The sequence below is a fragment of the Bos indicus x Bos taurus genome, chromosome 7 (genome assembly GCF_003369695.1).
Source record: "Bos indicus x Bos taurus breed Angus x Brahman F1 hybrid chromosome 7, Bos_hybrid_MaternalHap_v2.0, whole genome shotgun sequence".
Classification (NCBI taxonomy): domain Eukaryota; kingdom Metazoa; phylum Chordata; class Mammalia; order Artiodactyla; family Bovidae; genus Bos; species Bos indicus x Bos taurus.
In genome coordinates, this window is record NC_040082.1 from 93,219,114 (window position 1) to 93,233,245 (window position 14,132).

General features: G+C 43.9%; 1 pseudogene; it reads right to left on the reverse strand.

Moving 5' to 3' along the window:
• Window positions 1-11,797: 11,797 nt before the first annotated feature.
• LOC113896633 lies at window positions 11,798-12,823 on the reverse strand (annotated as a pseudogene).
• Between the last annotated feature and the right edge of the window lie 1,309 nt (window positions 12,824-14,132).

A 14,132-nucleotide genomic window follows, 5' to 3' on the forward strand; every position in this document is an offset into this window, starting at 1 on the left:
TTATGGAGAGAGTGAGTAATTCAATCAGTGGATAATCCAAAGAAGATATCTTATCTCACACCATTGGGATTGAAAAGATTTTTAAATCACATTCAACAATACACTAAAAAGATCATACACCATTATAAACTGGGACTTATTCTGAAGATGCAAACCATTCACAAATCATTCAATATGATCCACCACATTATCAAAACAAATGATAAAAATCACATGATCACCTCAATAGATGCAGAAAAAGCGTTTGATGAAATTTAACTCATAGAAACCATTATACCAGCTCCTTTAAAAATCTAAGCATAGAACCACCACATGACCTAACAATCCCACTCCTGGGTGTATACCCTGAGAAAATCATAATTCAAAAAGACACATGTACCCCAGTGCTCACTGCATCACTATTTCAATAGCCAGGACATGGAAGCAGGCTAAATGTCCATTGACAGATGAGTGGATAAAGACAATGTGGCACAGTGGAATATTACTGAGACATAAAAGGGAACAAAACTGGGTCATTTGTAGCAAAGTAGATGGGAACAACAGAAGATGAGATGCTTAGATAAAATCACCAACTCAATGGACAGGAGTTTGAGTAAACTCCGGGAGTTGGTGATGGACAGGGAGGCCTGGCATGCTGCAGTCCATGGGGTCGCAAAGAGTCAGACACGACTGGGTGACTGAACTGAACTAAACTGAAATGGACCTAGAGTCTGTCATACTGAGTGAAGAAAGAGAAAAACAAATATGTCAGAAAGAAAAAAACAAATATCATATATTAATGAATATATGTGGGATCTAGAAAAATGTCACTGATTTGCCATGCTTAGTCGCTCAGTGTTGTCTGATTTGCAGAGCAGGAGAAGAGACGCGGATACAGAGAATGGATGTATGAACACAGTGGGGGAAGAATGAAGCGGAGAGTGAGAAGTTGGGATAGTAGAAATGACATATATACACTATCATGTGTAAAATAGATAGCTAGTAAGAAGCTGCTGTGGCTTCCCTGGTAACTCAGCTGGTAAAGAATCCGCCTGCAATGCGGTAGACCCTGATTCGATTCCTGGGTTGGAAAGATCCCCTGGAGAAGGAATAGGCTACCCACTCCAGTATTCTTGGGCTTTCCTGGTGGCTCAGCTGGTAAAGAATAAGCCTGCAATGCAGCAGACCTGGGTTCGATCCCTGGGTTGGGAAGATCCCCTGGAGGAGTGCATGACAACCCATTCCAGTATTCTTGCCTGGAGACCCCCATGGACAGAGGAGCCTGGCAGGCTACAGAGCATGGGGTTGCAAAGGGTCGGACAACACTGAGCGATTAAGCACAGCAGAGGAAGCTGCTGTATAACACAGGGAGCTCAGCTTGGTGCTCTGTGATGACTTAAAGGGGTGGGAGGGACGCTCAAGAGGGAGGGGATATATGTATATATATACCTGATTCACTTCGTTGTACAGAAGAAACTAATACAACATTGTAAAGCAATTATACTCCAATTTTTTTTAAGTTTGTAAAAAAAGATGTGCGTGCAAGCTCAGTCATGTCCAACTCTTTGTGACCCCATGGACTGCAGTGCACCAGGCTTCCCTGTGCATGGGATTTCCCAAGGCAAGAATACTGGAGTGGGTTGCCATTCCCTTCTCCAGGGGATCTTCCTGACCCAGGAATCAAACCTGAGTCTCTTATGTCTCCCACATTGGCAGGCAGGTTCTTTACCACTAGCGCTATCTGGGAAGCCCTTGTAAAGAAAGATAACAAAAAAACTGTGTCATTAGAAAAATATTTTGAGAACATTTTTGATGAAACATGGTAGAAAAAAAAAGATATGACAACAGAAGGGAAATGTGGGATAAAGAACAAAGTTCTTTTTCATTGTGACACATTAAAAGATTTAATGCTGAGTGCTTGGCACCAGAATTGTAAACAAACAGAGCACAGAACATCAGGCTGAGTGCATGCATGCTAAGCCACTTCAGTCATGTCTGATTATTTGTGACCCCATGGACTGTAGCCTGCCAGCCTTCTCTGTCCATGGGATTCTTCAAGCAAGAATATGGAGTGGATTGCCTCCCCCAGGGGATCTTCTCCACCCTGGAGAGAAACATGTAAAAAAGAAAAAGACACGACATTCTAATCTAAGTCACAACCTAGAGACCTTAAAAGTAGCTGTTACATGAGATAGAAACTTGAAGACTTCTGTATTGCAACAAAACATAAAATATAAAGTGTAGAAGGGTTATAGTGCTTTTCTTTGCTAAAATATAACAATATTGAATGACTTGAATTCTCCATCAATACTGCACAATTCCAATCATCTTAACAGTAGGATTCATTAGGTTTCCATCATCTGGCAGATACATAGGTAGAATGTGAAGTCAAGTGGGCCTTAGAAAGCATCACTATGAACAAAGCTAGTGGAGGTGATGGAATTCCAGTTGAGCTCTTTCAAATCCTGAAAGATGATGCTGTGAAAGTGCTGCACTCAATATGCCAGCAAATTTGGAAAACTCAGCAGTGGCCACAGGACTGGAAAAGGTCAGTTTTCATTCCAATCCCAAAGAAAGGCAATGCCAAAGAATGCTCAAACTACCACACAATTGCACTCATCTCACACGTTAGTAAAGTAATGCTCAAAATTCTTGAAGCCAGGCTTCACCAATATGTGAACCGTGAACTTCCTGATGTTCAAACTGGTTTTAGAAAAGGCAGAAGAACCAGAGAACAAATTGCCAACATCCGCTGGATCATCAAAAAAGCAAGAGAATTCCAGGAAAACATCTATTTCTGCTTTACTGACTATGCCAAAGCCTTTGACTGTGTGGATCACAATAAACTGTGGAAAATTCTGAAAGAGATGGGAATACCAGACCACCTGATCTGCCTCTTGAGAAACCTCTATGCAGGTCAGGAAGCAACAGTTAGAACTGGACATGGAACAACAGACTGGTTCCTAATAGGAAAAGGAGGACATCAAGGCTGTATACTGTCACCCTGCTTATTTAACTTCTATGCAGAGTACATCATGAGAAACGCTGGCTGGAAGAAGCATAAGCTGGAATCAAGATTGCCAGGAGAAATATCAATAACCTCAGATATGCAGATGACACCACCCTTATGGCAGAAAGTGAAGAGGAACTAAAAAGCCTCTTGATGAAAGTGAAAGAGGAGAGTCAAAAAGTTGACTTAAAGCTCAACATTCAGAAAATGAAGATCATGGCATCTGTTCCCATCACTTCATAGGAAATAGATGGGGAAACAGTGGAAACAGTGTCAGACTTTATTTTTTGGGCTCCAAAATCACTGCAGATGTGACTGTAGCCATGAAATTAAAAGATGCTTACTCCTTGGAAGAAAAGTTATGACCAACCTAGATAGCATATTCAAAAGCAGAGACATCACTTTGCCAACAAAGGTCTGTCTAGTCAAGGCTATGGTTTTTCCTGTGGTCATGTATGGATGTGAGAGTTAGACTGTGAAGAAGGCTGAGCGCCGAAGAATTGATGCTTTTGAACTGTGGTGTTGGAGAAGACTCTTGAGAGTCCCTTGGACTGTAAGGAGATCCAACCAGTCCGTTCTGAAGGAGATCAACCCTGGGATTTCTTTGGAAGGGATGATGTTAAAGCTGAAACTCCAGTACTTTGGCCACCTCATGCGAAGGGTTGACTTATTGGAAAAGACTCTGATGCTGGGAGGGATTGGGGGCAGGAGGAGAAGGGGACGACAGAGGATGAGATGGATGGATGGCATCACTGACTTGATGGATGTGAGTCTCAGTGAACTCCGGGAGTTGGTGATGGACAGGGAGACCTGGCGTGCTGTGATTCATGGGGTCGCAAAGAGTCGGACACAACTGAGTGACTGAACTGAATTGAACTGATGAATAAGCTAACTTTAAAATAGACTTCTCTTGCTCAGGAACTTACTGAAGGGTTTACAACATCAAAGTAGTGTTTAAAACAAGAGAGAAATAAAGGACATGGGACTTGAGAACCCATAATAAAACATACATGTGTTTGTGGGTACCAAGCTTGTATCTGAAAGGACAGAGAGAGAGAGAGAGAGAGAGAGGCCAGGAACAGTTTTTGGCTCTAAGAAGAGAGAATGGATACCTGGGGAAATAAATTCACAGATTAAGAATCCACATCCTTGGTGACATCACTGAGCCAGCCTAGACCCACCATATGCTGAAGATTCAGGCTCCAGGCTGACTGTGTCTTGTCTTACCTGTAGCTAAATGCCTTCTTCCTGTGTTATGAATACAGAATCTTAATCTTGTATCTGAGTATTACATCACAGGCAGTCTGTCTACACAGTGACAACAAAGGTGATCATGTTAAAAACAGGCCAAAAATGAAGAATTTCTGAAACTGAAACACTGAGTCTTTGCTTTTTCCCCAGATGCAGAGCAGCCTAATGGTCTGTATCCAGCACCCAGCCTAAGAGTATCCAAACAGCGAGAGAAATCACTGCCTCCCTCCCCAAGGACTTGACCATCCTGAATTTGATGATTCTCTGGGGATGTCACCGACTTGTTCATCTCCCTCCTCCCGTGCTTCCTCTGCTCCTTACTCTTTATCAGTTGTCCCCACACAGCCACCTCCATCCTCCAACAGACCACATTTGGAGCTGTGTTCACTGTGGCTGTGGTCACTGTTTTGGCCAAAATCGTCCCTGTGATCTTGGCATTCAAGGCCAGGAAACCAGGAAGAACCATGAGGCGATTGCTCTTAACAGGACCTGCTATGTCTTTCCCATGTACTCCATGATCCAGGTGATCATCTGTGGAGTCTGGCTGGGAGCCTCTCCCCCTTTCCTTGAGATGGACACTCATTCTGAGCCCAAGGAGCTCCTCATCGTGTGCAACAAGGGCTCGGTCACTGCCTTCTACTGTGTCCTGGGCTACCTGGGCTCCTTAGCCCTGGGGACCTTCTCCTTGGCTTTCCTGGCCAGGAACCTGCCTGACACCTTCAGTGAAGCCAAGTTCCTGACCTTCAGCAGGCTGGTGCTCCTCAGTGTCTGGGTCACCTTCCTCCCTATCTGCCACAGCACCAAGGGCAAGGTCATGGTGGCCGTGGAGATCGTCTCCATCTTGGCCTCCAGTGCTGGGCTCCTAGGCTGTATCTTTGCCCCAAAGTACTACATTGTTCTTATAAGAACTGATAAAAACTCTTTGAAAAGTTTAAAGAATAAGTTGAGTTCCAAGGGAAATAAACATTCTTGGGTTTTATCTCATGAGTCTCTATCACATTTTTAGAATTTTGAACAACAAAATGTTTAAATATTATATATAATTTATAATATCTGAGTGCATTACATCAAATTTACTATTATATCAAATGTTCGTTCAGATATCAAAAAGCAACCAAAATTGCTTTACCTCTATTTATCAGTGGATTCTGCTCTCTTTTTCAGAATGTTTGTGTAGAACTGCATTGTCATCAAGACTCACACATAGGTTTTCTCTCAGACTAATGGCAACCCATAGGTTTTCTGCCTCAGACTAAGAGCAAAAGCTATTGAATCTAACCATTTCTTCCATTATTAAATATGCACAGCCTCTATTTTTCCAGCCTCTCCTCTATCCTAGTAAAAGGTATCTCATAACTAAGAACTTTTCAGAGCATTCTTTGTTGTATCTCCTCCTACTACTTCCTGTTTCTGGAAGAACACAGTGCCCAAAATGTCTTTCCTGTACCTTGTAAGAAATATCTGTATATCTCAGTTCAGTTTAGTCGCTCAGTCGTGTCTCTCTTTTCGACCCCATGAATCGCAGCACGCCAGGCCTCCCTGTCCATCACCAACTCCCGGAGTTCACTCAGACTCATGTCCATCGAGTCAGTGGTGCCATCCAGCCATCTCATCCTCTGTCATCCCCTTCTCCTCTTGCCCCCAACCCCTCCCAGCATCAGAGTCTTTTCCAATAAGTCAATCCTTCGCATGAGGTGGCCAAAGTACTGGCGTTTCAGCTTTAACATCATTCCTTCCAAAGAAATCCCAGGGTTGATCTCCTTTGAATGGACTGGTTGGATCTCCTTGCAGTCCAAGGGACTCTCAGGAGTCTTCTCCAACACCACAGTTCAAAAGCATCAATTCTTCGGCACTCAGCCTTCTTCACAGTCCAACTCTCACATCCATACATGACCACAGGAAAAACCATAGCCTTGACTAGACGGACCTTTGTTGGCAAACTAATGTCTCTGCTTTTGAGTATGCTATCTAGGTTGGTCATAACTTTCCTTCCAAGGAGTAAGCATCTTTTAATTTCATGGCTGCAGTCACCATCTGCAGTGATTTTGGAGCCCAAAAAAAATAAAGTCTGATACTGTTTCCACTGTTTCCCCATCTATTTCTCATGAAGTGATGGGACCGGATGCCATGATCTTCCTTTTCTGAATGTTGAGATTAAAGACAACTTTTTGATTCTCCTCTTTCACCTTCATCAAGAGGCTTTTTAGTTCCTCTTCACTTTCTACCATAAGGGTGGTGTCATCTGCATATCTGAGGTTATTGATATTTCTCCCGGCAATCTTGATTCCAGCTTGTGCTTCTTCCAGTCCAGCGTTTCTCATGATGTACTCTGCATAGAAGTTAAATAAGCAGGGTGACAATATACAGTCTTGACGTCCTTCTTTTCCTATTAGGAACCAGTCTGTTGTTCCATGTCCAGTTCTAACTGTTGCTTCCTGACCTGCATACAGATTTCTCAAGAGGCAGATCAGGTGGTCTGGTATTCCCATCTCTTTCAGAATGTTCCACAGTTTATTGTGATCCACACAGTCAAAGGCTTTGGCATAGTCAATAGCAGAAATAGATGTTTTTCTGGAATTCTCTTGCTTTTTCCATGATCCAGCGGATGTTGGCAATTTGATCTCTGGTTCCTCTGCCTTTTCTAAAATCAGCTTGAACATCTGGAAGTTCACAGTTCACATATTGCTGAAGCCTGGCTTGGAGAATTTTGAGCATTACTTTACTAGCGTGTGAGATGAGTGCAATTGTGCGGTAGTTTGAGCATTCTTGGGCATTGCCTTTCTTTGCGATTGGAATGAAGACTGACCTTTTCCAGTCCTGTGGCCACTGCTGAGTTTTCCAAATTTGCTGGCATATTGAGTGCAGCACTTTCACAGCATCATCTTTCAGGATTTGAAAGAGCTCAACTGGAATTCCATCACCTCCACTAGCTTTGTTCATAGTGATGCTTTCTAAGGCCCACTTGACTTCACATTCCAGGATATCTGGCTCTAGGTCAGTGATCACAGCATCGTGATTATCTTGGACTTGAAGATCTTTTTTGTACAGTTCTTCTGTGTATTCTTGCCACCTTTTCTTAATGTCTTCTGCTTCTGATAGGTCCATACCATTTCTGTCCTTTATCAAGCCCATCTTTGCATGAAATATTCCCTTGGTATCTCTAATTTTCTTGAAGAGATCTCTAGTCTTTTCCATTCTGTTGTTTTCCTCTATTTCTTTGCATTGATTGCTGAGGAAAGCTTTCATATCTCTTCTTGCTATTCTTTGGAACTCTGCATTCAGATGCTTATATCTTTCCTTTTCTCCTTTGCTTTTCACTTCTTTTCTTTTCACAGCTATTTGCAAGGCCTCCCCCAGACAGCCATTTTGCTTTTTTGCATTTCTTTTCCATGGGGATGGTCTTGATTCCTGTCTCCTGTACAATGTCACGAACCTCAGTCCATAGTTCATCAGGCACTCTATCTATCAGATCTAGGCCCTTAAACCTATTTCTCACTTCAACTGTATAATCATAAGGGATTTGATTTAGGTCATACCTGAATGGTCTAGTGGTTTTCCCTACTTTCTTCAGTTTAAGTCTGAATTTGGTAATAAGGAGTTCATGATCTGAGCCAGTCAGCTCTTGGTCTTGTTTTTGTTGACTGTATAGAGCTTCTCCACCTTTGGCTGCAAAGAATATAATCAATCTGATTTCAGTGTTGACCATCTGGTGATGTCCATGTGTAGAGTCTTCTCTTGTGTTGTTGGAAGAGGGTGTTTGTTATGACCAGTGCATTTTCTTGGCAAAACTCTATTAGTCTTTGCCCTGCTTCATTGCATATTCCAAGGTCAAATTTGCCTGTTACTCCAGGTGTTTCTTGACTTCCTACTTTTGCATTCCAGTCCCCTATAATGAAAAGGACATCTTTTTTGGGTATTAGTTCTAAAAGGTCTTGTAGGTCTTCATAGAACCATTCAACTTCAGCTTCTTCAGAGTTACTGGTTGGGGCATAGACTTGGATTACTGTGATATTGAATGGTTTGCCTTGGAAACGAACAGAGATCATTCTGTCGTTTTTAAGATTGCATCCAAGTACTGCATTTCGGACTCTTTTGTTGACCATGATGGCTACTCCATTTCTTTTGAGGGATTCCTGCCTGCAGTAGTAGAGATAATGGTCATCTGAGTTAAATTCACTCATTGCAGTCCATTTTAGTTCGTCCTGATTCCTAGAATGTCAATGTTCACTCTTGCCATCTCCTGTTTGACCACTTCCAATTTGCCTTGATTCATGGACCTGACATTCCAGGTTCCTATGCAATATTGCTCTTTATAGCATCGGACCTTGCTTCTATCACCAGTCACATCCACAGCTGGGTATTGTTTTTGCTTTGGCTCCATCCCTTCATTCTTTCTGGAGTTATTTCTCCACTGATCTCCAGTAGCATACTGGGCACCTACTGACCTGGGGAGTTCCTCTTTCAGTATCCTATCATTTTGCCTTTTCATACTGTTCATGGGGTTCTCAAGGCAAGAATACTGAAGTGGTTTGCCATTCCCTTCTCCAGTGGACCACATTCTGTCAGATCTCTCCGCCATGACCCGCCCATCTTGGGTTGCCCCACGGGCATGGCTTAGTTTCATTGAGTTAGACAAGGCTGGCTGTGGTCCTAGTGTGATTAGATTGACTAGTTTTCTGTTAGTATGGTTTCAGTGTGTCTGCCCTCATGCTCTCTTGCAACACTTACCATCTTACTTGGGTTTCTCTTACCTTGGGCGTAGGGTATCTCTTCAGGGCTGCTCCAGCAAACCGCAGCCACTGCTCCTTACCTTGGAAGAGGAGCATCTCCTCACCACCGCCCTTCCTGACCTTCAACGTGGGATAGCTCCTCTAGGCCCTCCTGCGCCTGCGCAGCTACCTTGGACGTGGGGTTGGTCCTCCCGGCCACGGACCCTGGCCTCGGACGTGGGGTAGCTCCTCTCAGCTGCCGCCCCTGACCTCGGACTTGGGTAGCTCTTCTCAGCTGTTCCTGCACGGTTGCAGCCTGGCACTCTTGGCCGCTGCCCCTGACCTCAGATGTGGGGTAACTCCTAATCCTCAGGCTCCTCAGGCCACCCAAATGGTGCGGGTCACAGAGACAAGGATGGGGGAGAGGTTCACCACTACCTCAAGGCCTGGGCCAAGGTCAGTGGGAGGCCTTGCTGAGGGCTCTAGAGCTCTGCAGGACACAGTCCCCAGCCTGATCCCTGGGCACCACCGCCCCCTCTCCCCCGCTCCCAGCTCACCAGCTGGCCATAGGCTGGGTGAGCTGGAGTGCCCCTGGGAGAAGGCCAAGCTCTGCCTGTTACCTCACTCTCCACCTCATGAACACCACTCCACCAACCCTTGGTTGAATGAGCCAAGTAAGAGTCACCCATTGACATCCGTTTGCTTGGGGGAAGGGCCCACCGTGGCGCCAACCAATGACTGAGCAGAACCACTAATGGCCCCACCTTAACCGTTGCTTGGTAACAGGGTGGGGCAAATAATGGCACTTTGGCCACCTCATGCGAAGAGCTGACTCATTGGAAAAGACTGATGCTGGGAGGGATTGGGGGCAGGAGGAGAAGGGGACGACAGAGGATGAGATGGCTGGATGGCATCACCGACTCAATGCACGTGAGTCTGAGTGAACTCCGGGAGTTGATGAGGGACAGGGAGGCCTGGCGTGCTGTGATTCATGGGGTCGCAAAGAGTCAGACACGACTGAATGACTGATCTGATCTGATCTGATCTGAGCAGCTCCAGGCTAAGGGCTGCACTCAGCGGGCTCTAATACAGTCTTGAGCTGGAGGGGGACCTCTCCCCATCCCCATGGCCTCTGTGACCTACTGCAAAAGCAGTCTGCATGGGTTGCAGGCCAAGGAACATGGCCCCTACTGTGTGGGAGGACCAAGGAACCTGAGGGCCAGCTGGGTCCTGGGTGACTGGCTCCTTCAGTATGATGGCTGGGCAGCAGTCTGGGGACTTGGCCCTGAGGAAGCTGGTAGCAGAGATCTTCCTCTTCATCCTGGCCTGGGTACTGGTGGGAGGATCCAGACTGGGTACTGGACAAAGGTTCTTGGGCAGGGTAACAGGCCCCTGCAGGGAACCCCACCTCTTAGGCAGGTCATGACCTCAGAGGGTGAAAGCTGTGACTTGGGACCTTATCCTTTCTTGTCAGAACAGAGAATAACATTTGTTTGATGGAGATTTACAAGAACCCCTGGAGAAGGGAATGGCTACCCACTCCAGTATTCTTACCTGGAGAATTCCATGGATAGAGGAGCCTGGTAGGCTACAGTCCATGGGGTCGAAAAGAGTCAGACACGACTGAGTGACTAACACTTGCACTTTACAAGAAAATCATTACCTGAATGTGACCCTGATGTTAAGATCTGACAACAAGAAGTTTGCAACAACTTACCATGCCCCTCTGTCACCTTGCCTGGAAAAGGGCTTTGCTGAAAGCTTTCACAGAGTTTGGAGGGTTTTAAGGCATGAGCCACCCATCTCCTTGCTTGCCTCTGCAATCAATCTTTCCCTGCTACAAACTCCCACATTTTGGTATTATGTGGTCTCACTGTGCTTACAGAGCATGGACTTGTGGTCAGTACAGTTAGCACTGCTGTTGATATCTAGGAAAGATGTTTAGAGAGTAATCTTAAGAATTCTCATTGCACACACAAAAATCTTTTTTTTTTCTTTATCTTTTTAATACTATTTGAGATGATGGATGTTAAATATTATTGTGGTAATCACTGCATGATATAGATGTCATATCATTATGCTACACACTTTCAAAATATATAGTACTGTACATCCATATCTCTTGAAAGTATAAAAAATATTACAAAGATAAAAATTTAAAGTACAAAAAGCTATAAATGAAAGCAGACAAACTACAATTGTTTTTCTTTTAGAATTATTTTATTAAATAAAAATCTACAACTGCTTCATACCTCTATACTCTAAAATTTAATGAATAACATTATTTCTTATTACAACATACTCCTAGCTAATAGCTTTTCAAAACTTGAGTAAAATCTTTAAAAAGTTTTCACATGTCACCTGAAACTTGCAAATTTAATGTTATCAAAGAAGGAATGCTTCTACAATCTCACAAAGACCACGACAACAAAGAAACAGGAAGAAGCTGAGAAACTGTCTCCAAGGCATTTTCTTCTTGGTAGAAAGCCTTCTAAGTCTAAATATAATTTCATTATATGATATAGAATTATTTTCTTTGACCCCTCCAGGAAGAGGACAAGTAACTTGTCTTTTACTAAAAAAAAAAAAAATATATATATATATATATTTCATCAAAGTTTTCAAATTCACTTGCATAAAATTCACAAGTGTCTTTTTATACAGCCTTCCAACCCACCAACAGAATGGCTCTCTGGACCTGTTCTGTTGTCTTCTGCCACATCACTATTTATTCATGACTGAGATAAGAGTTTCCTTAATGTCCTTAATTCAAAAACCTGAAACTGTTTATCTGGGCTCTCATCCTCTGCTATTTAGACAGTTAAGCCCAGGGCAAACAGGAAGAAGCTCAATATCCACTTCTGCCTCCATAACCCCGACTTCCGCCACTGCCTCCTGGGCCATAATTGCCTCCACCATATGGGGCCGCCTTGTTCCTGCCAACGCCGAAGTTTCCATTTCTCATTGGACCATAGTTAGAAGGTTGCTGGTCGTAATTTCCAAAATTATTGCCATAACCACCTCCAGAGAATTCCCACTGGTTGCCATACCCAGGACCTCGACCAGCATATTCTCCACCTCCTCCTCCATAACCAGGGTAACCTCCAAAATTCCCACCTCCAGGTCCTCCTCCATACCCTTGACAGCTATCCCTAGACCTGGGGCCATTTCCATATCCATCAGCTTCTCCTCTAAATTTAGTTCCTGGCCCTCGTCCAAAATTCCCACCCCAACTAGAAGAAACACTAAAATCAAAAGGGTCTCTTTTTCTACTTCTAGAACCTTGGACTTGCTGCATTTCCCATATTGACAAAGCCTTCCTGACTTCTGCATGATGACCATTGATGGCATGGTATTTCTGCAACACTATCTTATCCACAGGATCATAGTCATCAAAAGTCACAAATCCAAAGCCTCTTTTCCTGCCTGACTGCCTATCAGTAATGATCTCAATGGCATCGATTTTTCCATATTTCTCAAAGTACTCTCTAAGATGATGCTCCTCGGTATCTTCCTTAATTCCACCAACGAACAGCTTCTTCAGGGTCCAGTGAGCCCCCCGCTGTCCAGATGCCTCTCTTGGGATGGCACGTCTGGGTTCAAGCACTCTGCCGTCAATGGAATGGGGTCTGGCCGCCATGGCAGCATCCACCTCGGTCACGGATGAAAAGGTGACAAAACCACATCCTCTTGATCGTTGACTGGCAAAGTCCCTCAGGACCACACAGTCTGTGAGTTCTCCCCACTGCTGGTAGTACTTCCTCAGACTTTCTTCTGTGGTTTGAAAGCTCAAGCCGCCAATGAAAAGTTTACGGATTTGTTCGGCCTCTTTCTGTTGCCTTCTCATAGGAACAGATTTCCAGGTTTTCTCCATCACAGACTCGGTTGCTTCAGCCTGATTTCCCATAGCTGAGGGAGATGAGAGAGGTCTCAGGGATGAATGCAGACCAGACATGTCCTGGCTCTGCAGTGGGAAACTCAGCTACCCCAGGAAAATGCCTCTAGGAGCACCTCCACAGGGACCCAGCGATGCTGCTATGGCCTCTAGGCACGTTTCCGCCTTCCTGCAAAACACCATTTCCAAGAGTGACCTTTCCAGACCCAGTCATCAAATTAACAATGCATTTTCTCTATTAGTTTCCAATTTTGAAATGCATGTTTTATCAGCTCTTCATTTTGTGTTGATTTTCTCATTAAATTTGATACTCAGTGGTTTACAATGGCATGCTCACTTAGTCACTTTGCTTTTAGAAGGAGCTCGAATATATTTTTTTGAAAGAAACTATTCAAACTCCCAAAAACACTCTCTGAAGTTTTCTCAAAAAATCAACTTCAGTTATACAATGATATCACCTTTATTGTTATCAATCAACTTTCAGTAGGATTTCAACTCCTTTCTCTGTTAATCCATGTAAGAATCTGATCACCATAATCTACTTAAAATGTAAACCTAATCAGGGTATCCTTTCTTTTACACCTAACACTTCTTTCCTCAGAAGATATATTTAAAGGAGAAAATACAAATATCATTTCATTTCTGTAGTCCCGCCATAATTATTAATATTACCCCTCTCAACATCTAAGCGGAGAAGGCAATGGCACCCCACTCCAGTACTCTTGCCTGGAAAATCCCATGGGCGGAGGAGCCTGGTGGGCTGCAGTCCATGGGGTCGCTAAGAGTCAGACATGACTGAGCGACTTCACTTTCACTTTCATGCATTGGAGAAGGAAATGGCAACCCACTCCAGTGTTCTTGCCTGGAGAATCCCAGGGACGGGGGAGCCTGGTGGGCTGCCGTCTATGGGGTCGCACAGAGTCGGACACGACTGAAGCGACTTAGCAGCAGCAGCAACATCTAAGATGCCACAGTTTGGAGGAAAAAAGCACTTGATCCTCCCACTTACAGAGCATCTATTATATGCCAAGTTGTGGACTAAAATCCACGATTCAGAATTTCACTTAACAAAATCATTGCCCCAGTTTATTTGAATCTTGATGAGAGAAAGAATGTTTACTACAGTGTTAGGTACAGTAAAGAGCTGTGATAATAAGGACAACACAGTAACAGAGAAAGATGGAGATATGGGGGAAGAGAAATAAGAAAGAAAAAATATTAATGACAAGTATTAATGATGAAGAGATTGGGAAAGGTCAAACTGATGGCATGTGAAGCAGAGAAGTGA